General features: G+C 37.1%; 2 protein-coding genes across 4 annotated transcripts in view; both read left to right on the top strand.

Moving 5' to 3' along the window:
• slc7a1a (solute carrier family 7 member 1a) overlaps positions 1-2,123 on the top strand; it is a 32,538-nt gene extending 30,415 nt beyond the window's left edge. For both annotated transcript variants that reach the window (XM_067433332.1, XM_067433331.1), the window contains exon 12: positions 1-2,123. This exon is cut by the window's left edge and continues 691 nt beyond it. The gene's annotated coding sequence lies outside the window, so the exon portion shown is untranslated.
• Positions 2,124-2,961: 838 nt separating this feature from the next.
• Positions 2,962-25,785, top strand: part of mtus2a (microtubule associated tumor suppressor candidate 2a) — an 82,016-nt gene continuing 59,192 nt past the window's right edge. For both annotated transcript variants that reach the window (XM_067433076.1, XM_067433075.1), the window contains exon 1: positions 2,962-3,050. The gene's annotated coding sequence lies outside the window, so the exon portion shown is untranslated. The remainder of the gene's footprint in view (positions 3,051-25,785) is intronic.

The raw sequence follows: 25,785 nt of genomic DNA, 5'->3' as shown, positions 1-25,785 counted from the left end.
GTTTGAACTGCTCTAATCCAGAATTTGTAGGTTTTTTACTCGTCCACACAGATTAGACCTTCGGGTAGTACTGCCACCTGGTGGTCTGGTTGAGCAGTTACCAGCGTTTGTTGCGTTTATTCTGTCACAGTGCTGGCTACTGTGTCTCTTTCAACGCAGATGGAGTCTGCCTCTTCGCTTGTTTTAATGTCACTAAATCAGGCATTTTTTGAATATCTGGAGAGACGTTAATATCTAGGGGTATATTTTGGTCATGTTAATTGTTTGGACGTATCACGTTGTGTTTTTGTCAAGCTAAATATTTTACAAATATTAACCCAAAAATAAAAAAGTATCCCATGATTTACTCACGCTAAAGACATGTAGCCGTGTATGACTTTCTTCTGTTAGACGAATAATGAATAGAGGATTCGATTTTTAAGCCCCAAAAAGTGAATCGTCATCTATAATAAAAGATATCCATACGGCTCTAGGGAGTTGAAAAAGCCTTCTGATGAAACAATGCGCTTGCGTTAGAAAAAGTTTAATGTTTCAAACCTTAAAAACTAAAACATAACTGCACAAGCATAACTGCACAAGTCGAACAAAATAGTAATCTGACGCGATGTAGTAGCGTAAGCTTTGACGACTCTCGTGGTTCAAACAAATAGGGCTGAGCAGCAACAGACGCAAGCCCCTCATCTTGTAGGCTATATCCAAATCTTATATATCCAAAAGTTATTGTTAAGACTTCAAATTCGTGACTGGCGTCAGTGTTCGTCGACGCGCCATGAGTCAGGACGTTCCTGTAAATGTAGGCCTACCACTGTCTGTCAGAAGCTAGTTTAGTTTATTACGTTTTAAATATGGATTTTTTTTCTCACACAAATGCTTCCTTTCGTTTAGAAGCCCCCCTCCTGGTGCCGTGTGGAAGTATTTATTCGTCTGAAAAAAGATTGTCATACACCTATGGCTTGAGGGTAATCATGGGCAATTTTCATTTGTGTGTGAACTATTCCTTTAAAAATTAGACTAAAGTTGGAATATTTTCTTAAGATTTTTAAAGCTTTTTGATCAGTCGTATGCACCAAGCAAATTTAAATACTGTAAGAAATATTATTACAATTTAAAATAACCAAGATTTTTTAATGTTTTATTGCTTGGTTTGCACAAGAGACTTCTTTCACACAAAAAAATAATTAAAAATATATATTAATAATTCCGAGCTCAAGTAGGCTACAATAATTTGTCTAATTACTTATGCCACATATGGATCTCCACCTAAAGAAACTAGTCAAAGTTAGTATTTTTTTGGTCAAATACTGTTGTTGTTGTTTTTAAATTATTATTCTGACAATGGCCTTCGAGTTCCAGCTGTTATAAATTGATGCTTTCATTAGGATATGATGCTATTAGGATAGAGGTAAAAATGTTGCTGAGTATAATATTGGCAATGTTAATGGTTGAAAAATGTAATGGTCATCACAAATGTATATATTTTTCATGTTTCCCCAACAATTTTCTGAGGCGCATGATTGCCATCTGTAGGCTATTCAGCTGGATTTCAAACAACCCTTCATCAACCAATCTGACCTCAGGATAATTTAGTCTAGAGTGCATATGATGAATTTATATTAAGAACATTTATAAATTCTAGTTCAACTTTTTCATGTATACAGATGAGGCAGCAGCGCATTGATTTATGCTGACAGTCCCTTAAAGGAGTAGTTCACTTTAAAATGAAAATTACCCCATGATTTACTCACCTTCAAGCCCACCTTCAGGCCCTCTGATCCATATTTAAAAATTAATAAAGTCAAATACAGCTTACAACGCCAGTCCACCTTCCATATTCAACTTGGGCAGAAAGTGTAACGCCTCTCGCAGTTCAATGAGTAAATCATGGGGTAATTTAATTATGCAGACACAATCAAACAATCAATAAACTAGCCTTCTTTCTTTATATTCCATAGAGTAAATGATTTGTAAATAGCAAATCTTGCTCTTTATAGTTCTGAAAGCAATAATGCATGTGCAGAGGCCTTGCTCACGTTTTATTTACATAGATTTTAGTAGAGTAAAATGTGTTCTTATATTATGTGATTATGTTCCTGTTAGTGTGAAAAGATTCACACTTGTTCTGAACTCTTGAAACATTGTAATTTATAGTATATATATATATATATATATATATATATATATATATATATATATATATATATATATATATATATATATATATATATAATGTCTCAGCTGGTTAGATAAAAATAAACATGATTTAATAATATAAATAATACATGTGTAATGAGGCAAGTAGTTATAATTAACAACAAAGTATGTGAGATTTATACAATATTGCTTATTTACATACTATTACTAGAAAAAATAAAAGACGTAGAAATTATGCAATTAAAACATTAAACGTGTTATTATATCACCTGCTTCATTTTAAAGGTGTTTTTGTCGTTTTGTCTGTTCATTTTTGGACCATTTCAAATGTGGCGCATTCGGTATAACATTATTACCCATAGATATGTGCCGATATGTACACTTATCTATGTTATTACCCATCTGGAGTGGTTTAACGTAACGTTATGTCTGCACTGTAAATGACTGTACCTACTGTTTAAACTTGATGCTGTAAATAAAATACATTTTGGAATTTAATAGTTGTTATTTTGATTGATTACTTTAAATCAATTAGCTACACTTGGTTAATTGATCAGCTTTAAGCCTTCGAAACGCATTAATTTAGCTTATAGATGTATTATGTTGTTCACCTTATTGTTTGTAGTTCTTTGTTGCCATGACAATAGCCGCTTGGTGACGGTGTGATACGCATAATGTGGTCTGATTGCAGTTCACCGCAGTGGCCGGAAGAGGGCAGCGTTAACAGGTACCACACAGCAACTGCTGCATCCCGGATGAGAGAGAGAGAGAGCGAGAGAGAGATGCTCCACTCAAAGCATCACGCCGAAGCGAGAGCGTTCAGTCAGCGGGTCTGCTGTGGAAGAGAGCGGGCGGTGAGCCGGCTGAGTGAGGGACGGTTGAACCTGGGATGCTCTAAGGTGAGTGCGTGTTCATGCACTGCATGGGCGCTTTGACTTATAGAGAAATACGATTCGATTCGATGCGAATGCATTTTGAATCTAGTGCTATTTTGCTGTTCAAGGACACGAACTTAATCTTAATGTGATGGCAGATGACCCTAAAACACTGTTTGAGTTTACTTTTGTTTATTGTTTTGTTCTTCACAGACTTTCAAACGCCTAACGTTATGTGTGTTTTTGCAGGATTATGTTATATAATTGTTGGTTTACAGACTCGTTTGGATTCTGAAATAGCCTACTAGTGTTATAACTGTTTAAAATGTCTTTTAAACGTATGCAGTAATCTTCCACACAATTCGTGATTAGATAGATAGATAGATAGATAGATAGATAGATAGATAGATAGATAGATAGATAGACTATGTATGTTTTTGCATGGTTATGTATGTTATTTATAGACTCATTTGGATATTTCACATCATTTGAGATAGACAGACAGGCAGACTGGTGGGTTTGCAGATAGATAGATAGATAGATAGATAGATAGATAGATAGATAGATAGATAGATAGATAGATAGATAGATAGATAGATAGATAGATAGATAGATAGGCTATGTATGTTTTTGCATGATTATGCATTTATTATTTATAGACTCATTTGGATATTCTGAAATAGCTGTTATATCGGTTTATATTTTCTTTAAACTTTTGCTTTAATATTTCACATCATCATAGATAGATAGATAGATAGATAGATAGATAGATAGATAGATAGATAGATAGATAGATAGATAGATAGATAGATAGGCAGATAGGCAGATAGATCTAGACTAGAGTGTATATGCTCTGGCATGTTTCTAAAGTCAAGTGAGATAGAAAACATAAACATCCCCCTAAAGCTTGAAACCCAAGATTTTTGCACATCCATGCTTTCATATGATGAGATAAAGATGTAAACATCCCTGTAAAGTGTTCTAGATCTGGTCTCGGGAGCTTCTGTCTCTATGGGATGTATCAGAATAAAGGCAGAGCCTCAGGCAGAGCTCAGAACTGACTTACTTAGCCTGGAAATGAACTTGGCGATCGGCGCATCCCCGGCAACCGCTCCTATAGGAATAAATGTTTTTACATAAGGAAGTTTTACTTATACCGAAACATCACTTTATGCCATGTTGCTTTTGCTAGAAGTGGGTCGCAACCAAAATAGAAAAGTATTGCAGCATCACAAAAACCTGTCTGATAACAGTCTCTCTCAAGGGGATTCTAGACGTGTTGAACTAGAGGAGGATTAATGTGGAGTAAATGAGTAGAGATGGAAAAGGAAGTGTTTTTATGAGTTACTCCAATTGCCGATGAGGATTGTAAAAGCTTTGCCCCCAGACAGAATTGTGATCCTCTTGTCAATCAATAGGATGGACAAGAATCCAAGTGAGACATCTAGTTGGCATTTTAACGGGAAGTCACTGATTATTGACTTATTAAGCTAACCATAAACCGGCTTCCGAACATGACCTGTCTGTTACCTTTGGAAACCTGCTCTGCCGGGACGTTTTTCCTGTCATCAGCTTCAATCCATCACTCTGTCTCTTACAAATCCTCCAGTAACCGAGCAGCGCTTCTATTCCTTGACCTCGGTTCGTGGATCACGGTTTTAGAGTAGTCCTAGCTTGCTGAGAACACTGCACTTTTCACACTTTACCTGTCTTAAATCCCTCCTCTCCTGCAGAGAGGCCTTGTAAAGTGCCCTGTTCTCTCTCTTAATCTGGCGTTTCCCTGAGATGCCCATGAGGGCTCGCTGATCCGTCAACCGGATCGATCCTCCCTCCTCTCACGGCTGCTATTTGGGCTCCTTTCCAGGTTTTAATTTATTTAGTATGGCCAAGCATGATTCGGGCTTGGCTTTTGTCACGCAAAGTAAGTCAGGAAGGCTGGAATCAAATATCACTGTGGTGTTTTGCCTGAGATTGATTTCTTAATGCCGCCGCATGAGATGATGCATGTCCCCGAGGCTGAGAGGAAGTGCTATCTGAAGCATTGGCACTATGTGTGTTTGTTTCTGCTGTCATCACTAGTTCTCTTGTTTCTCTAGCAATCCTCTGTTTTTTTATGATCACGTGTTAGTTATCAATGAGCTATTTTAGAATTGATTTGTTTGCTCAGACACAGGGATTCATGATAAGCCAAGAAATTAGCCAATTTTTAGCTTATTTTAAAAATGAGCAGATTAGCAGACGCATTAGCTTTCCTTTCTGTCAGTTCCAAATACTACCAACAGCTATTAAAAAATTTTTTTAATCAAATGTGCCAAAGATTTTTTAACTGTCAGTTTAATTGCAGTAGCCTAATTAGCATTAGCCTATATCTTCATTAAACCTAATTAAAAAATGTTTTGGTCATTTTTGATTTCTTTCTTTGTTTAGTTTTTTTTTTTTAAAGCAGAACTAAATACTTTACTGTTCAGAAAGGCTTTTTTGTGTTTTATTATTCTATATTTTTTACTTTTTATGCATTTTTAGCTATTTTCCCCTTTTTATTGTAGCACTTTCAAATTCTTCGGAATGAAAAGTGCGTTATAAATAAAATCTATTATTGTTATTATTATTATTTTTATTATTATATATAAAAATGGTTTCCTCAGTTTGAGAGGTTAAAAACTTGGTGATGTTTTGGTCCAAATTGATCAACTATAGAACTTGAATGGGAAAAGCAAAGCATTATATATATTATTATTCTATATTTTTTACTTTTTATGCATTTTTAGCTATTTTCCCCTTTTTATTGTAGCACTTTCAAATTCTTCGGAATGAAAAGTGCGTTATAAATAAAATCTATTATTGTTATTATTATTATTTTTATTATTATATATAAAAATGGTTTCCTCAGTTTGAGAGGTTAAAAACTTGGTGATGTTTTGGTCCAAATTGATCAACTATAGAACTTGAATGGGAAAAGCAAAGCATTATATATATATATGAATTAATAAAACTTCCAGTGTTCAAAAATGTACTCGTATATAAGATATTGTAGGAACTCAATGTAATAACGGCACATAATGTAATAAGTATTACATTATTATTATTATTATAATAAAATTATATAAATTAAATTAAATAAATTAAATTAAATAAAATAATTTTCTAACAATTTAATACAATCTTGAGCTCATGTAATAAAAATGATGAGAAATGTATTACATTGTCCAAAACATGTCATATTTTAATTATTGTAATAGCTTTTAAAACAAAAAATTAGTATTTCCTTACAGTACATTTTTTAAAATCTAAATCCAGTCTTAAACTGCCTGCACAATGCAACAGATTTAAATATTTATGCTATTATTATTATTATTATTATTATTATTATTATTATTATTATTATTATTATTATTATTATTATTATTATTAATAATATAATAACCAGAGCATTGGTTTATGAATAATAATAATAATAATAATAATAATAATAATAATAATAATAATAATAATAATTATAATAATAATTGTATAGAATATTTAAATGATGCATTTCACAGGTAGTTTAAGACTTTTACTTTAGATTTTTAAATTTACTGTAAGGGATATTAATATTTTTATGCTTGAAAAACTACTACAGTATAACATGACATGTTTTTGGTAAATTAAAAATGTAATAATTTTCCCAATGTAAAAAAATATTACATTGAGGTCAAGATTTTATTTTGAGAAAATTATTACATTATGAACATTTTTATTATAATAATTGTATTATAGTTATAAAGTGTGTGCAGTTTTTACATTATGCGTTGCTACAGATGTAAATAAGTAATGGCTTGAATGACTTTTTAAATATTTTTTATTGTTAATACTTTAGGGATATTAGTTTTATTTTATTAAATAAATTTAAAAAATCATGAGTTTTATATATCATTGTTGGCCTTGGTTGACCACTAGTTTTGGCATCGAATATAATAATAATAAGTTGGAATAATAATAATTAAATAATAATTAATAATAATTAATAAATAATATAATTATTATTATTATAATGTAATAATAATAAATTGGCTAGTTGGTGAAACCATAGGATATCGCAATACTTACTTCGGTTTATAGAAATAGTCAAATTACAAGGCCTGTTATGAAACATAGCAAATCACAATTGGTTTCTGATGTTTTGCATGTGCCTAAAGGCATTTTTGAATCCAGTCTGGCGATTTATAGTTAATAAGTCATGCTTATGCTAGTCACCTCATCAAGTAACTCCTTACACTGCTTCAGTCATGTGGAGGGAAGTATCATCGCCAGTTCCTTGCTTCAAACGGCTCTAGAGGCTTTATTATTTTAGTTTTATGTATAATTTAATGGGATTGTTTTGTATTTTATGTAACTTAAAACTCTCAGTGTGGTTTGTAAACCAGTTTGATGCATTGCGTTGCCTACAGCGTAACTGGCTCGCTTGATTTTTTTAATACTCTGTTTTTTTGGGAAATGGTGAAAAATGACTCCTACGGAATGCGCTCCCAGACACCACGCTCTCATTTGCATGTGATGTGTCATTAAGGACTGGAGATGAAATAAAAGAACTGTAAGAAAGGGAGTGATTTGAAAAGCTTGGGACCTTCTCTGTTTCGTTCTGCAGAATCCCACCATAGCCTTTCATCTATAAAGCCCTGGCAAGAAAGCAATGCGGGGAGCCGCTCCGTAATATCTAAAACTGTCCTGATGAGTGGGCAGGACTGGAGCAATTACTCTTGATATATGATTCTAAAGTTAAGACATTAGAATCACTTACACACTCTAATACACTTGAATGCACATTGTACACAGAGGGGAACTAAAAAATAATTGATTATTACAGTAAGAATGAATTGTGGGCGCTGAAAGTATGATTTACTAGGAGTGGGAATAACAGGGTACCTCAAGATACGATAAGATACAAGGCCTCACGATACCAATTATATCACGCAGCAATTCTGCGACAATCACTTTCCTCCAATGATACATCACGATATCTGTCTAACTATGAAAACAAAATGCCTGTGAAAAGGTTAAGTGCAGGTTTTCCAGAATTTGGATATGCTGGGGCATCTATTATTTTGCTCACACTGCTGTCCGCCATTAGCCTGACAAGCCAGACCCACATCAAGATGTTTGGTCTGGAAACTCACCATAGACAGGGCTCAATCCGAGGGGCGGGATAAACGGTTGTCTTTTAAACTCCCTCTGCACGCGATAGGATAGCGCTACACCAACCAGAGCAACGAAGGTGAAACGGAGCTCGCTGACTGATTAAACATTCGCCGTATCCGGTCGGCTAAACTCCGAACACATCTTCCCTTTTTAAGAATGACTTCAGTGCCGTTCTTTGTTCTTTTCTCAGAGAAAAGCTTAACTCCAAGTCTTCCAGAGTCGCGGTCAGAGCTGATTCGAAAGACCGCCGCCGTTCGCCAGTTTTCTGTGTTTACTAGAAGCACGCAAACGCAACTCGGCCGTCGTCATTATGGCCCCGCCCGCCGACTCTATACATGATGTGATTGGGCCGTCCAGATTATGAGGAATACAGCTCAGAAGGGTATTGAGAGTTCCTAGACGACACTTGCGGGCAAATTATATTTGCTGCCGCTAGGGTGCGTCTAGATTTCTAGGCTAGTCCGCCATCTCATTAAAAAAATATATTTTTCTGAGACTAGTTAATTTATGCTCACATTTCCCTCATTCATGTGTTGAGCGCTACCTCGGGGAGACATGAAGTATGGTAGGAGAGGGGAAATCTATTTAGAGTGACTTATTTTATTAATTAAAATATAGATTTTTGGCGCCAGTGCAACGATTCTCGTATTACCTCAGGGAAGGACAATGATATACAGCCCTATTTATATTCTGTCTCACCCCATATAGAAGGCATTACACCTTCTTTGTAAGTTTTATACGGAAGGTGGTCTGCCCGAAGCTAGATATTTACATTTATGCATTTGGCATTCATCCAAAGCGACTTACATTGCATTCAAGGTACATTTTTTACATTATTTGTTTGGGGGTTTATTTCAGATACTTTACTTTATAATTAAATATTGAGATTTTTCTTACACAACCCCATCTATTCACTTCTATTGACTTGTGGGTGTTTTGGTAATGTGCTTATACAGTATTGTACACTGTTCTGTAGCAGAATGAACTGCTCGGATGAGTATAATGAAGTGTGTATGACGTGTTTACACAGGTGCTTTTGTTGCATAATCTATAAATCAAGAGTGCTTTGTTTGTCTGAGACTTGTCATTGAGTCAGAATAATGTACCTTTGCCGTCTAGGTGGGCTAACGCCTGTCATTTTTCCCTGCGGTTATTATCCATTGTCTCTTTGAAAGAAATTTGAGACCAGCTGATAAGTGGTGACTGAAAGCTTCCGGTATTTTCCCAGGGGGCGCTTCGGTTATGGCAACCCACAGCTCACCTCTCTTCCGCCCTCCACAGTGACCTTGATAGCTCAGATGAATGACACAGTCACACAGTCTTGAGTCCAGAACTCATATCTTATTTTGCCTACAGAGTCAAACCGCCAAGCTATCCGCTCGCACCTATTTTCTTGTGCTACATCCATTCGACACGTTCTTCGAGCGCAGCATGGAGAATTAACTTAGTCAGAGCTGGCAAATCTGTTTTATTATATAAAACGGCAGGTCAGTTCAGGGTTGTGGAGCAATATTTACCCCCCTGAGGAGCGAGTTACCCCTCGTTCACCTCGCAGGAGCATCACCCCATGGTTTCTCACTCTCCAAAGCCCTGAAGTATTTATAAGAATCCCACTTTCCTTCTCTCTCTCTCTCTCTCTCTCTCTCTCTCTCTCTCTCTCTCTCTCTCTCTCTCTCTCTCTCTCTCTCTCTCTCTCTCTCTCTCTCTCTCTCTCTCTCTCTTTCACACGATCGCACCATTACAGTTGGCCTTAAAGGCATAGTTAACCCAAATTTATTTTGTGATTATTATCCCACCAAGATGTTGTTTTGAGCCTATATGGTGACATATGTGTGTGTCTGGTTGGTTTCCATGTTTTATGGGGACTTTCAATAGACTTTTATAGTGTACAAACAGTATATTCTTTTCCTTAACGAGGTGATAGTTAAAAAAAAAATGTATTCTCTCATTAATTACTCACCCTCATGTCGTTCCAAACCTGTAAGACCTTTGATAATTTTCAAAGCTATTTTTGATGAAATCTGAGAGCTTTCTGACCCCACATAGATAGCAATGCAACAACCACTTTCAGGGCCCCGAAAGGCAGTAAAGACATTGTCGAAATAGTCCATGTGACTCCAGTGGTTCAACCAAAAATAAAATGCTCTCATTAATTACTCACCCTCATGCCGTTCGACACCCGTAAGACCTCCGTTCATCCTCAGAACACAGTTTAAGATATTTTTGTTGAAATCCGATGGCTCAGAAAGGCCTCCATTGACACCAATGCAGTTTCCTCTCTCAAGACCCATAAAAGGCACTTGGGATGGCTCGATACCACAATTTTGGCTTTGGTACGGTACCACATACCACAATCTAATACCGAAGTACATGTTACTACATGGTCTTATATTGGTGCAGGCATATTGTGTGAGAAGGAGTACAACTATGCAAGTTTTGAGTTTATAAAGTGGGAAATTACCACAAATGTTTATTAGTAAATTAATCAACAAATATCACATCAAATCAGTCATTTGAAAATAAATGTCTAAATGAGATGGTTTTGAACGATGCACTGCCGATCTCTTAAGAAGTCTTAAAATCAGGATAGTGACAGATGCTTGGCTAGGTTTGATGGTTCTTCATCAGTTTTATAAGCAATAAGTAATAACAAATTTCACTTCTACTCCTCTTTTTATTAATTTGGTTTGGGCATCTTGCGTGAGATTCAACTTCTTTATCCATTTTGTTTGTCTATGTTGTTGTCGTCACATTTGCCGGTTTTGCCTCAGTTTGGGTAGTGCACTGCCACCTAGCGGTGATCAGCATATACCGAAATGTGCAAAAGCATGATATTGTACCGTTTTAAATAAAATATATACCAGTATTTTCCCAATACCGGTATACCGCACATCCCTAAGGCACTAAAGACGTCGTTACAAAGTCCATCTCACTACAGTGGCTCTACAATAATTTTATGAAGCGATGAGAATAGTTTTTGTGCGCAAAAAAACTAAATAGCGACCTATATAGTGATGGGCTGATTTCAAAACTTTGAACCATTATGAATCATTGTATCGATTCATGATTCGTATCACCAAAGTCACGTGATTTCAGCAGTTTGGCGTTTTGACACACGGTCTGAATCATGAATCGATACACTGTTTTTTTGTTTTGTTTTTTGCACAAAAAATATTCTCGTCACTTCATAAAATGATTGTAGAGCCACTGTAGTGAGATGGACTTTGTAACGACGTCTTTAGTGCCTTTTATGGGTCTTAAGAGAGGATATGACATTGGTGTCAATGAAGGCCTTTTTGAGCCATCGGATTTCAACAAAAATATCTTCACTTGTGTTCCGAAGATGAACTTAGGTCTTACAGGTGTCGAACAACATGAGAGTGAGTAATTAATGACCTAATATTATGAAGCAACATAAAAAAGAACTACTTTTTTGAATAATTTATTATCTTCTGTGCCAGTCTCCGAATCTGGCCGCTTTGTTAATACTGCAGCACTTCCAGGTTCTACGTCATAGCATAAGAGACTGAAAATCTTTTTTTGCTTGTTTTTTTTGTCACTGTAGTCACATCGACAATTTTAACAATTTCTGGGCCTTGAAGTGGTAATTGTGTTGCTGTCTATGGAAGCTCTCAGATTTCATAAAAAATCTTAATTTGTGTTCTAAAGAAGAACAAATGTGTTATGGGTTTCGATTGACATGAGGGTGAGTAATTACTGAACCTTAATTTTTGGGGTGAAAAACCCTTCCCTACCCCTAAATACAACCCTCACAGAATTTATAAGCTATTTGTTTAATGGGGGCCAAAAAATATCTCCACAATATCACACATTTCTGGTATTAATGTCTTTCAGGTGATATGTTGTCCCCAAAACTTAGGTAATACCTGAAATACCACAAATCTGACTGCCAATCATCCGGTCCTTCAATTTTACACCCATGTAAAGACTAGTCACTTGCTCATTAACAAATTCTCATCTTCATATCTTTCTCTATTGTCACCATCTTTCTCACTGCCACATTCTCCATTCTCTTTTACACCTCTCTTTATATTCTTAAATATTCCTAATTTCCCTCCTCATTAATTACAGCCTTTGTGTCTGTATAGGAAGCAGAATCTCATAGTCTAATTATTCACGTTACTATCAGCGGCTTCGGTCCGTTGAGGTCGGCACAGTAATGAAGAGCTCACTGACCACAGTCACATTCATCTGGGAGCAGCTCTGCTCATATTAAAGCCTGTCTTTGTAAAAAGGAACGCGTCTGGAAAACCTGAATTCAAGAGTATAGGGTGTAAAAGTGATGATTTATGGGAGAAAATTGATGATTGATTGGCTGTAATGGTCTCTGATGATGTTGAATCAGAGGTTAAAGGTGCGAACTGTGAGGTTAAATGTCAACAGAGGTGGTTTTTATAGGTGCATTTGATGGCCAAAGCATCATATTCCTTAGTTCATAGTCTAAAGGATTTTTGTGACTCTGAAGAGAAGATGAGAAAGGACGCAGTGTGTTCTGTGCGTGTGGGGCGGGGTCTCTGCAGTATGCTGTCACTCCTCCCCTTCACGCTGCTCCACACGAGGCTTTGTGTGTGTACTCAACCATGCCTTTCTGTTTACAAGCCTGACGTGTGATGGAGAGAATGAGAAGGCGTCAGAGACTAAAGCTGGCTTGCTCTTTAAAAGAGCACAGAAAAACATAAAAAATGACTGATAGGGAAAAGAATAAGTGTGTATTTTCTAAAATGAAATGAACTTTGTGCCTGAATTTACTCATATTGACCGAACGAAAGAAAGGTGGTAGTGACAATGGAAGAATCTCAATAAATCTGTGCAGATATTGGCTCAGACCTGATGCCAACCCCCTTTATCCTCCCCCCATGACTCCCCAGACGCTTTGCAGAATATTTTAACCCTTTCGGGCAATCTGTTTTACATTCCACCTGTACCGAGGGAGGGATAAGCCTCTTCCCATCCTCCTAGGACAGAGTCACGGACCTTTTGTCTAGTGATTACTGTTTCAAATAGCTATACAATCTTCTACCTCATTACTGCGAGCATTGTTTTTAACAGAACATGTGTATGTGCTGTCTCTCTGACAACAGAGGATGGTTTCTGTCTCAATATGAAGTGTGAAATTAAGATTTTAGCATCATGAAGATTTGATTTTGATTTAAAACAGCCTCATTACTATGTATGATTCCCACTGTAATGAATAATTGAGAAATATCAGGAAATTTAGCTGTGACATTTAAGACTGTGAAATTATTACATTTTTATATTGAATATAAACGCATAACGCATATGGGCTTAGAAAGCCAAATCGTCCATTGAACCACATTCAAATGTAATAAAATATAAAATAAAATGATTTATTAATTAGTTATTTTTCTTTATTTTAATAGTTTTATTTATACTTTATTGCATATAACATTATTGTACACTTTTTTCAGCATTTATTAATATTGGTTAATGTTGATTTAGAAATATGCTATTGTTCATTGTTAGTTCATCTTATTTTATAATGCAATAACCTATTCAATTTTTGAATGTCAAAAATATTACTAAATGCAAATTTTGTCATTGAGTATACTGTTTATTGTTAATAAGTTAACCAATGTGTATACCCCTATTATAAGGTTACCAGTTAGGAAAATACTTATATGAAATGTATTATAATAATATAAATATATTTATATAAAACTAAATTAAAATACCAATAATCATGAACTGTCATGTGCATTCATATAAAAAAGTGTCCTGCTTATTGTAACCTGATTCTAAAATGTGTATTTAGATTCTTGTTACTCCACTACATGTTTATTGGTAAGAGAATGATGAAATATCAGCTACTGCATGTAGATTGAACCAATTTTATCTTTCGGTTTTCTCTTTAGAAAGTCTTTTTTGTACAGGAATATTTGTTGCAATGCAGTATGTGATCAGGGGACATTAACTTGTGTGTGTGTGTGTGTGAGTGTGTGTGTGTGTGTGTGTGTGTGTGTGTGCGCGTGGTCGGATGGACGACTCAGCATCAGGACAAAGATACAGCGCACACGTGGCGATGATGCACAGTCGTCCCTGCGCAGGGATAAAAACGCATGCTTGTGTGTGTTTAGGTGCTGAACTCTCTCTATAGGCAGTCTAGACAAAGAGCTGGCCCTGTTCACCCCGTGAGATAGAGAGAGAGTGAGTGCATCGCTGCAGTCAGAGTAATAAAATGTGTCTGCCGGTCCAGGACAAAGCAGCCGAGGTGGTAAGGGGATGATCGAGAGAGAGAAGGAGGTAGAAAAAGAGAAAAAGATGTTGGGGGAAGGGTTCCACTATTTCTTTGTTCCATTTTTCATGAAAACCCCGTTGTGTGCAGGGAGCCCTGTCCTGTCCTGCCTTGTCCTGTGGGGAGATTGCAGGAGTAATTACGGTTTCAGCTTTTTTTAGAAAGAGAGGAGAGGGTTGAGGAAGGGAGATGGTGGGGTTCATTTCAAACCCCAAGGGGATCAGCACATTCCAAAATTATTTCCGCCACCAGTGCCGACAGACAACCCCTGATTGATAACTGTAAAATCTCTTTGGTATTACGAAGCCATCAGAGTTTCTCTAAGCACAAGCATCATGTGCCACTTTAACCTCCATATAGAAAGCATTGCAGACAGCGACACGGAAGGGTTATTTTAAAATGTTACTGTTTTTGCGGGCTTTCAGTGACTTGATCAGTTCCAAGAACACTAATATTATTAGGTTCAGCAGTTTGTTGTGTTGACACGTAAGCCCAAAATATATTTCAGTTTTTTAAGTAAATGTTGAGTGTATGCATACTATCTATGGAGTACACAAACACAGGTGTTTAACAATGTTATTTTTGTATTATTTATATAGAGTAATAGTATTCATTAATAAGTAGTCTCTGCTCTAATTCATCCCAAAGGTGTTCTATCGGGTTGAGGTCAGGACTCTGTGCCGGCCAGTCAAGTTCCTCCACACCAAACTCACTCATCCATGTCTTTATGGACCTTGCTTTTTGGGCATTGGTGAGCAGTCATGTTGGAACAGGAAGGTGTTCCAAAACTGTTCCCACAAAGAATGAAATCGCCCAAAAAGTCTTGGTATGCTGAAGTATTTAGAGTTATTTTCAGTGGAACTAAGAGGCCAAACCTAACCTCCGAAAAACAACCCCACACCATAATCCCCCCTCCACCAAACTACTCTTGCCTCAATGCAGTCAGGCAAGTATACCTTTCTCCTGACAACTGTCAAACCCAGACTCGCTCATCAGATCGCCAGATAAATAAGGCGAAGTGCTTTACACTACTGCACTTGGTGATGTAAGGCTTGGATGCTGCTTGGCCATAGAAACCCATTCCATGAAGCTCTCTGCGCACTGTGTGGCCTTCAGATTATCTCAAGAACAAAGTTTGGAGGTCTCTAGCTATTGACTCTGCAGGAAGTTGGTGGCTTCTGTGCACATCTGTTTGCCTCAGCATGCACTGACCCCACTCTGTGATCCCACTTCGTGGATTAGTTGCTGTTATTCCCATTTCTTTCAATTTGTTCCATTTTGTAATACCACTAATAGTTGGCTGTGGAATATTTAGCAGTGAGAACATTTCTTGAATGGACTTATTGCACAGGTGGCAACCTATCACAGTACCACACTTGAATTCACTGAGCTCCTGAGAGAGACCCATTCTTTCACAAATGTTTGTATGCTTCACAAATGCTTGATTTTATACACCTGTGGCCATGGAAGTGATTGGAACACCTGATTTGGAGGGGTGTCCCTATACTTTTGGCAATATATTGTATGTACTGCATGCATTTTGTAGAAGAACATTGTTTTAGTTGTGCTTTGACTCTGCGTCACTGTGCAGGTGAATATGGTTATTATATTACTCAACATTTACTACTAGGCTTAAGAGATATAACCAGTTTTGATCGTGAGCTGACTAGCTTAAGACGTTACTGTAGCTAAACCCAGTAATAGACATAGTACTTCCTTCCTCCATATAAACCATAATGAAATGACCCTTCACAATAGATAATGCTTTACAATAAACTCTGTTGGAAAGCTGCATATGGTAGTTTATTTGCTCACCTCCTGAGTAATACACACACCTTCTCTGCGTCGCTTTTACAACTTTTTAAATCCCTCAGTTCTCTCCATCTCCAGAAAGCTTTTACGAACTGTTCTCTTTTTGCCAGCAGCAAACTCTCCTGTGTTTTTTTTTTTTTTTTTTTTTAACAGACGATTTAGCAGGATCCATTTCAGCCTTTCTTGCTCGTTGTGACAAACAATCTATGCCACTAGCCGGAGCAACTTTTCTCTTTTTACGGATATGGCGAGACACACACGGAGGTACACAATTTCCCACGAAAACAATCCTGCTAGGTCTAAAATATAAACACTTATAGCAGGCTAAGCATAGTGAATCAGGCCAGACAGTAGGCCTACGGATGATTGTTGACTAATAAATGTTGTTACATTTTGAACAAAAGAGTTTCATACTGTTAAATGTCCCATCTGAATATGATTTCTAAATTAAAGGGGGTCTTTCTCCATTATTTAAGAAATTTTTAGTAGTCACACAGAACAGAATTCAATACTTTTATAATTTATTGCATGTTTAACTAATTTAACAGTCCTACTATTTATTATTATTTTGACTATATAATGTGTATAATATGATTGTTCACTGAATATCATTAATACATTGTACCAGTTGTCTGGCTTGTTGTTTGTACCATGCATCATATAATAAAGTTATTTTAGTTACTTGTAACTGAAATTGCAAATAACAGTGATGGGATGTGTGGCTGTAGGTATATAAGCAAGTCTAGTCTTGTGTGTGTGTGTGCACTAATCTTATGGGTTTATCCTCCTTTCATGGTCATTATTGTTGCACGCTGAGCCTTTGTTAGAGTAAAAATGGCACTATTTGGAAAGACAACAGAGGCAAAGACATTTTTCATGAATTTGTTGGCTGTGTGTGTGTGCTTATTTGTCAATGATGTGTTTAATGCGCCAGTGTGTGCGTCTCAGCTTAAGTTTCGTTTTCTCACTGTGAGGTGTTGATGGGGTGGTAAATATATGGCTCGGGGTCAGTGTGTTTGTTTCTGTAAGTGTGTGTGTGTGTGCGTGTGTGTGTGTGTGTGTGTGTGTGTGTGTGTGTTCCTTGTTTAGCAATACTTGTGAGGGCGCAAATGTCCTGAAAACATGAAAACAACCCACTAGTGAGGACATTTGACTGGTCCTCACTAGTTTGAAAGGCTTATACATCGGCCAAATCAAGTTTTTATTTAAATCTATTGTTTTGCACATGTTTCTGTGATGGGTATGTTTAAGGATAGGGGTTGGGTTAGGGGATAGAAAATATCATTGACCTGATATAAAATCAATGGACATCTATGTAATGTCCTCACTAATATAGTGAAACAAACGTGTGTGTGTGTGTGTGTGTGTGTGTGTGTGTGTGTGTGTGTGTGTGTGTGTGTGTGTGTGTGTGTGTGTGTGTGTGTGTGCTTGACTTCCTTCTCTGTCAAATGTCAATCACAAAGTGTTTGTGTGTGAACCAGCCGAGATGCAATTAAGCACGGAGTGCTGGCGTGATAAGCTGCCGTGAGCTTGTGTGTGATGTGTGAGTGACGTCTGAGTGTGTGCGCGCATGTGTGTGTTTTATCAAGCATGCAGGCATAATTGCTTCAGGATGGAAACCTAAATATGCTGTATATTGGTTGACTTTAGAAGAATTTAAATGTTATTAAATATGGTTATATCTCTGTACGTCAGTTTTCATCATTTGTAGCCGGAAATGTCTCTGCTTCATGCATGTAGCCACAGGAAATGTGCAACTATGACCTCTCTTTTGTGATCTTTGTGTCTTCACTTAACAGATGAATGTGGTAGTGAAGATTGGGGAGGTTTCAGAGATAGAGGTGCGATAAGCTCAATAACAGTCAGTCAGTCGGTCGGGTTTTTAAGTGGGGTTTGTTCACTGTGCCCTTCAGTTTATTCTATCCATTGTGTTCGGTGATATTATGTGTTAATGTTGCCTCTCAATTTCAAGGGCTTTTCAAGAGCTTTGCAAGAGCTGTGCAGTGTGCACTGTTTGTGTTTCCGGTTGAAAAAGCTGCTTAAATCAGCCTGTGCTGGTTTTAGATGTCTCTAATACCAAGTCTGGTCTTGGAGACAACTACAAAAATCTAATCTAGACACACCTAACCAGGTTAGACTAGCAAGTATTTTTAGGATAGTTGTTTTGTCTGTTATTACTGTTCCTTTATTTAAGAGTATTTTTGTATTGCTCAGGGGTTTCTCTTTCTCAGGAGTCTTTAAAGGTATAGTTCACCCAAAAATGAAAATTAGCCTATGATTTAATCTCCCTCAAGTCATCCTAGGTGTATTCTTCTTTCAGACAAACACAAGTTCAGTTATATTTTAAAAGTCCTGGCTAATCCAAGCTTTAAAATGGCAGGGATTGTTGCTCTGTTTTTGAAGCAGACTTTCTTTCCACACTTTTCCACAGAGGGCGATCGGCCGGAAAAAGTTTTAAATATGGATATTTTTCTTACACAAACGCAAAGAATTGCTTCAGAAGCCCTTTATTCATTCTAAAAATCATTCTAAATATAAAATATCAGAGTTCACACCACAAGGCTATAACAAAAACAGCTCAGAGAAACAATATCGTTGCAATCACCTTCAGAACTATTTTTCCAGCTTATGACCGATAAAAACATTGACAACCGGTCAGAGCTTGAGCATTTAAAGCGACAGACAACATAATAGACTTTTGAGTATAGAATTTGGTATACACTACCGTTCAAATGTTTGGGATCAGTAAGAGTTTTAATGGTTTTAAGAAATGTTAAGTCTCCTATGCTTACCAAGGCTGCATTCATTTAATTCAAAATACAGTAAAAACAGTAATATTGTGAAATATCTCAAATAACGGTTTTCTATTTTAATATATTTTGAAATATAATTTATTTATTTGATTGCAAAGCTAAATTTCTTATTATATTCTACATTTCTTCTTATTATAAATGTTGAAAACAGTTGTATGCCTAGTGTTTTTGTGAAAATCATGAAACTTTTCTCCGAATTCTTTGATGAATAGAAAGCTCAAAGTCTCACCTGTAACATCTTTTTCCTTATAACAGATTAGAGGATTATTTTGCCTTGCCAAATGTATTTATCTTCTCTTTAGCATCTATTTGCATGTCAAGTCAATTTGTTCATTTATTTAATATATAAAGGATGAAGAAATGTAATGTTAGAAAAGACAGTGTAAGAGACTCTCTATGCCCTTAAGAATTGTGATTGACAAGATTACACTCAGCTCCTGAACTTTATTACACATTCTATTCTTCCGCATTCACATCATTACTGTCAAAATACAACTGACTAAGATGCTATTTAAGTCATTTACCCTGCGTGTCACACATCTCATCAGCATTTGGTTAAGTCTGAAATGACAAAGGGGGTAGTTCAGCGGATTTCTTCAGACCTGTATTGTTATAGAGGGTGCGGGGGTGTACAGAGAGGTGTGTAATGATTCTCCTTTCTTCTGCATATCTCCTCATTATTCACCTCTCTTCCTCAGTCCGCAGGATCTGTTTATCCCGCTGAAATCTTATTTGAGAGTCACAGAGTAATAACTCTGTCTATTTTCCTCCGAATCTCCTGACCTTCTGATAAATGGATTGGAGATTATGCATCTGACAAATGGATTTACATGTGACATAATTAGGATGGATTTGGTGGCAGGGGTGAAGTAGGCAGATCGCTCGTAGCCCTCGGCAGGAGGGATTCATTTAGAAGCTGAAGACGGAAATCTTGTTAGAGACACCGGGAGGGATTGTTTTTTTTTCTACCACCGCAATATGACTGTGCTCCAAATCTGAGCAGCACAAGAGGCTAATGAGGAGTGTTGGATGTGTTTTGCTTTTCTGTTGTGTAGATACCTGTGGAGATTTGTATGGGCAGATTGGTTTCATGTTCGCAAGTGTTCGCAAGTCCCACCTGTGTGTTTTGTATTAGTTGAAAAGGAGACAAGAAAAGAGGAAGAGAAAAGCGCAATCGGATTGAGCAGTATTCAAATCAACATTTCCCACATGAGCACCACAGCTCAACTAATCACTACACCATGGAACTGTTCATTTTTTTTTCTTTCTGTGGCTTAAGGAAACAATAGCGACACAGTCACCCCTGGGAGAATTGGGGCAATACCGCTTGCATTTGAGCTGAATTTAGCCCGTAGCTTTCTTTTCAGATCGATGAGTCCACCCAGCCGCACTGCAGGTGCTGAAGCTGCATTTAGCTCTGTTCCCATGACTCCGTCTCTCTCTGACCTCTCTCTGCATCTCCATAGTGCATTGGGTTAGCACAAGAAAACACTGATATAATACATCCCACAAACCTGCTGTAAACAGAATCTCATTTGAGGCAGGAATCTGGGTCATTCAGTTGAATTTCAGGTTTATGCAGTTTTGGGTCATTCTCAGACTAGTTTTAGCCTCCGATGCACACCCACCTTGATCATCCACAATCCGTTCCCTGACCATGCTGGGGTGCGTTTCTCGAAAGCTTTGCCAACCAAGTTCTGTTGTTACCATCCTAGTTCACCCAATCAGCTTGTCCCCATAGTTCCAACAAACAAATGAACAAAAAACCATGTGTGGATTATGATTTGGACTTCCATAGATCATTCTCTTAGGTATAATAAACAACCTAACAGGCAGTAGGTCTACGTTCAATATCTTTCATTCAATGCCTTTGTCAAGAGAACGTTAAAACAGTTTTTGAAGCGTATGACGTGCATGTGTGAATGCGCTTGAGTAGCTAGGGGAAACCAGGAGTGACGTAAGACGAAACCCGCTATTGAATCATCTGTAAATAAAGCAGAAAAAAGTGTGAAGTAATTCTCAGATGTCATGTTTGTTATTTACAGCAATAATTTGACATTAGTTCAGTCTCTAACAAATAATTGATTTTATTAAAGGGTTACTACAGCGATTGGCTTTGTATCAGTAGAAACCCTGGAGTAAATTTGAATGACTGTGCTTCAAATATAAAATGTGAATTCTATCGCATATAAAAAAACATGTTTTACTTGTTTTACCTGTCGTTTCAAATATAGAAGGCACAGCGTTGTGTTTTAATCTGAATATGTCTGCAAATCCGGTGTGGATTTGTGTCTATAAACGATTATCTTGCCATCTTCGGCATGTTTATTGCTGGGTAACGCGGTCAGTTTAGCTCCACGAGTCGGTGGGCGGGGCTACAGAAGCAGCGCACACATAGAGGCGGCGTTTACCCTTCGAATACGTCATTGATTTTAGAGTCTCGTTTTCTGGGCCTGGTGTCTATAAAAGCTTTTCTTTTACTAACGAGGAAGTTTATATCACAGTGCCCTTTTATATATCAAAGAGGAAAGGGAAAAAGGGAAAGTTTCCCAAAGGGAAAGATGATTTCTCCATTCATTACCCATTTAATGTTTTGAAAAATGGTTAATACTATTGTAATCAAGCAGCTTTGTTGTATTGAAACTTAGCGGCTTCAAATAAAGAAAATATATTCAGATTTTTGTTTGAGCAAAGTAAACGAGATATTCACAAAATGTACATTTCACTTTGTTTTGTCTGTAAACCAATCAAGGCTACATTTTTAGAATTATTTTTACCTCAATTATATGAGAATCTATTTTAGATAAGCTTACCTCTAAATGGCACAAAGACAAAACACACTATGGTTTTTAATTGTACGTTCCAGTCAGATTGTCTTCCTGTGTAGATGGTTCTTGACCAGATCGTGCTGGTAAGGACACATTTTTATGCTGTACAGTATTTATATTAGCCTAGAAATCTAGACGCACCCTAGCGGCAGCAAATTTAATTTGCCCGCAAGTGTCGTCTAGGCACTCTCAATACCATTCTGAGCTGTGTTCCTCAAAATCTGGACGGCCCAATTACATCATGTATAGAGTCGGTGGGCGGGGCCATAATGACGACGGCCGAGTTGCGCTTGCGTGCTTCTAGTTAACACAGAAACTGGCGAACGGCGGTCTTTCGAATCAGCTCTGACTGCGACTCTGGAAGACTTGGAGTTAAGCTTTTCTCTGAGAAAAGAACAAAGAACGGCACGGAAGTCATTCTTAAAAAGGGGAAGATGTGTTCGGAGTTTAGCCGACCGGATACGGCGAATGTTTAATCTATCAGCGAGCTCTGTTTAACCTTCGTTGCTCTGGTTGGTGTAGCGCTATCCTATCGCGTGCAGAGGGAGTTTGAAAGACAACCGTTTATCCCGCCCCTCGGATTGAGATAGTCTATGGTGAGTTTCCAGACCAAACATCTTGATGTGGGTCTGGCTTGTCAGGCTATATTTATATGGTATTACTCAAACTATTTGGGCTAAAAAGTATAGATTGTTAATTTAGACATTGGGACCCGATAGAGAGTGTTTTGTGAGTGTAGTAATGGGTTTCTGAGCTCCTAAATTTAGCACAAATTTCTTACTTATTATCAGTGCCTACAATCTGGTCAGACTCAGCGAAAAAGTTTTATATGTGGAATCGTGAACAGATCTGTATATTTTTGTTCTGTAAGCTATTAAATGAGGTTCATGAAACCATATCTTCCAAGAACTGCATTTCCTAGCTGCCATATGCTGCTCTTCACCCACGGACTGTCAGCACAACATGCCAAAATGTTTCACTTTTTGAGATAACACCGTCAAACCATCAGCTGTAACCTAATTTAACCTAAACATATATCATTTTAGGGGCTTTATAAGAATAATAATGATTTTATAGAATTATATGTTTTATGTTTTATTATATAATAGTAATCTGTAGAATTCCTTAAAAAGCCATCTGTTAGATGCTATACTATTTATAAGTTCAAATAGCAATTTTTTATTATTTTTTTAAATACATGAAATTTACACTGTGCAAATAGCAATATTTACACTAAAGTGCATTATAAATACAGAATGCAATTACATATGGAGTGTAAATGTATATTTATTGAATAAATTATGCCTTATTGGGACAATAAATAAACTGTGCCCTTGTGGTGCACTAACGTTTGATAAAGTATGTAATTTGTGTACTTTATAGCGACGTCTTAATAATATAGGAGGCTATTTTGTTTGCAAAAGTGATTCTGTTGTGTGTGGATGATTAGCCATTTCATTTGGAACTGTGTGTGTAGTGTTTTGGTGTGCCATTTGGAGAGAGTAGCATTGTGGGTAGGCTCAGCAGGGCTTGATACTGCAGGTCATGATTTGGAAACGATCTGCCATTGTTGGCCCAGCAGCTCTCCACCCAAACGCGAGAATAAGCCTCCCCATCCCACTCACTGTTCCTGTGGACAAACGTTTTTTAGGGCAGAGTAATTTGATTTTAGCTTCTCAATTCCTTCCTCTCTCACCGTAATTCAATCTCCCACCCCAAACTGTGTTTATCCTCTTTCTATGAGGGTTGCGTGATGAACAGGCCTGACTTTTTGCTAAGTGGCTTTCTGATGCTTTCTCTTTTTCTCTTTGTCCGTCTCCCTCACCCTCTCCCTTTTAATCCCCCCCCCCTCCCCCTTATCATTTTAAGGTGGTATATGCTCATGATTCTGAACAAGAATAATGAAAAAGCCTATTAGACTGCACAACTTTGCTCAGCGGTGCTGTTTGTGATTTGTTGTGGTTGAGTTATCACTGTCATCTACTATATATGTCTAAGACAGCTTGAACGCTCCATGTTGCCGGGTTAGTTTCCTCAGCCCTATACTTCATCTTTGTCTCCGAGTATTTCTCTCCGGTTTGCCGGTCTGTTGCCGTATTCAGCCTTTAGCTCTGAAGGCAGTCATTTACCAAACACAAAACAGATAAGAGCCCGATGACTAAGTGTTATTTAACAGAGGATCAGATTTGGTTTGAAACTGGGTGACAGTTTGGTCAGATAAGCAAATGTCTTTTGTCTTTGCTTGTCAGGGATAAATATTAAAATATTGTCAAGATAAACACTAAATGTATGTCTTGGAACGAAGAATGAAGGGGCCAACCCCTGAGAAACAACCCCACACCAAACTTTACACTCGGCACAATGCAGTCAGGCAAGTACCATTCTCCTGGCAACCGCCAAACCCAGATTCGTTCATCAGATTACCAGATATAGAAGCATGATTCGTCACTTCAGAGATCATGTCTCCACTGGTCTGACATTTTACGTGGCCTGCCACTTCGGGGCTGAATTGCTGTTCTTCCCAATTGCTTTCACTTTATTATAATACCACTAACAGTTGACCGTGGAATATTTAATAGGGAGGAACATTCACAAATGTTTGTAGAAGCGTCTGCATGCCTAGGTGCTTGATTTTATACACCTGTGGCCATGGAAGTGAATGGAGCACCTGGATATCCTGATACTTTTGGCAATATATTGTATATAATAAACAATTTTTTTTAAATGAATATCTAAAAAATATATAAATCTTATATTGTTCATTTGTTTAATTGACAGGGTAAACAGTCCTAAATTTATTCTTTCCCATTCTGGTTTTTGTCAGCAAATTTAGATTTGCCTGAAAAGTCTTTATGCCCTTTCATTTGAGTCGTAAGTGGAGATTTTCAGGACACTCAATAGTGCAACTAAGATACCAATCTTTTACCTTGATGGGCTCATATTGCTTTATATCTCCTTGACCGAGTTCCATCAGCAGTGAAGATTAAGGGTTAGCCGTGCTGTACCTCTCCAGGTGACTCCTTCAGGACAGAATAATCATTCTGCACAGATAAATAACCACAGAATGGGTTGTGATGGAGTGGGAATGGATTTGAATCGCATACTGCAAGCTATTTTCAGTAGACAGAGTACGGCAGAGGAAAGGTTAGGTGTGTGTGTGTGTGTGTGTGTGTGTGTGTGTGTGTGTGTGTGTGTGTGTGTGTGTGTGTGTGTGTGTGTGTGTGTGTGTGTGTGTGTGTGTGTGTGTGTGTTTGTGGTCCAGGTAAGCCCTAAGTTATGAGGACAAAATGTCTCCACAAAGATGGCAATATCTGAATTCCTTGTTCGTGTGGGGACATTTTTTGGTGTGTGTGTGTGAGTGCAGAGCTGCCCAAACTGACTTTAATCACCTGTTTCTTTCCCAGCCACCATGTTAAGGGATAAACATTACCTCTTTACTGATTGATCAGAACTTCGCTTTGGTCTCAGAATTAATATATATATATATATATATATATATATATATATATATATATATATATATATATATATATATATATATATATATATATATATATATATATATATATATATATATATATATATATATATATATATATATATATATATATTTATTTATTTATTTATTTATTTATTTATTTATTTAAAAACAGTAAATGCCATTTATTTATCTAATATGACTATTTATATGTTTGGTTGTCCTCTTCACCTGCAAACAGAAATAAAAAAAATAAAAATAACATTGAGCAGTGATCGGGACAGCTCTGTAAGTCACATGGGTGACAGGCCGTCTCTCCCACCACTGTGCCTCACCTTTCCAAGACGGAGTTCTTCAGCAGTCTGCAAGATAGTGTTGT

Source organism: Pseudorasbora parva, chromosome 23 (genome assembly GCF_024679245.1).
Source record: "Pseudorasbora parva isolate DD20220531a chromosome 23, ASM2467924v1, whole genome shotgun sequence".
Lineage (NCBI taxonomy): Eukaryota > Metazoa > Chordata > Actinopteri > Cypriniformes > Gobionidae > Pseudorasbora > Pseudorasbora parva.
The sequence above is the reverse complement of the archived record's forward strand: the minus strand, read 5'-3'. Positions and strand labels throughout refer to the sequence as shown.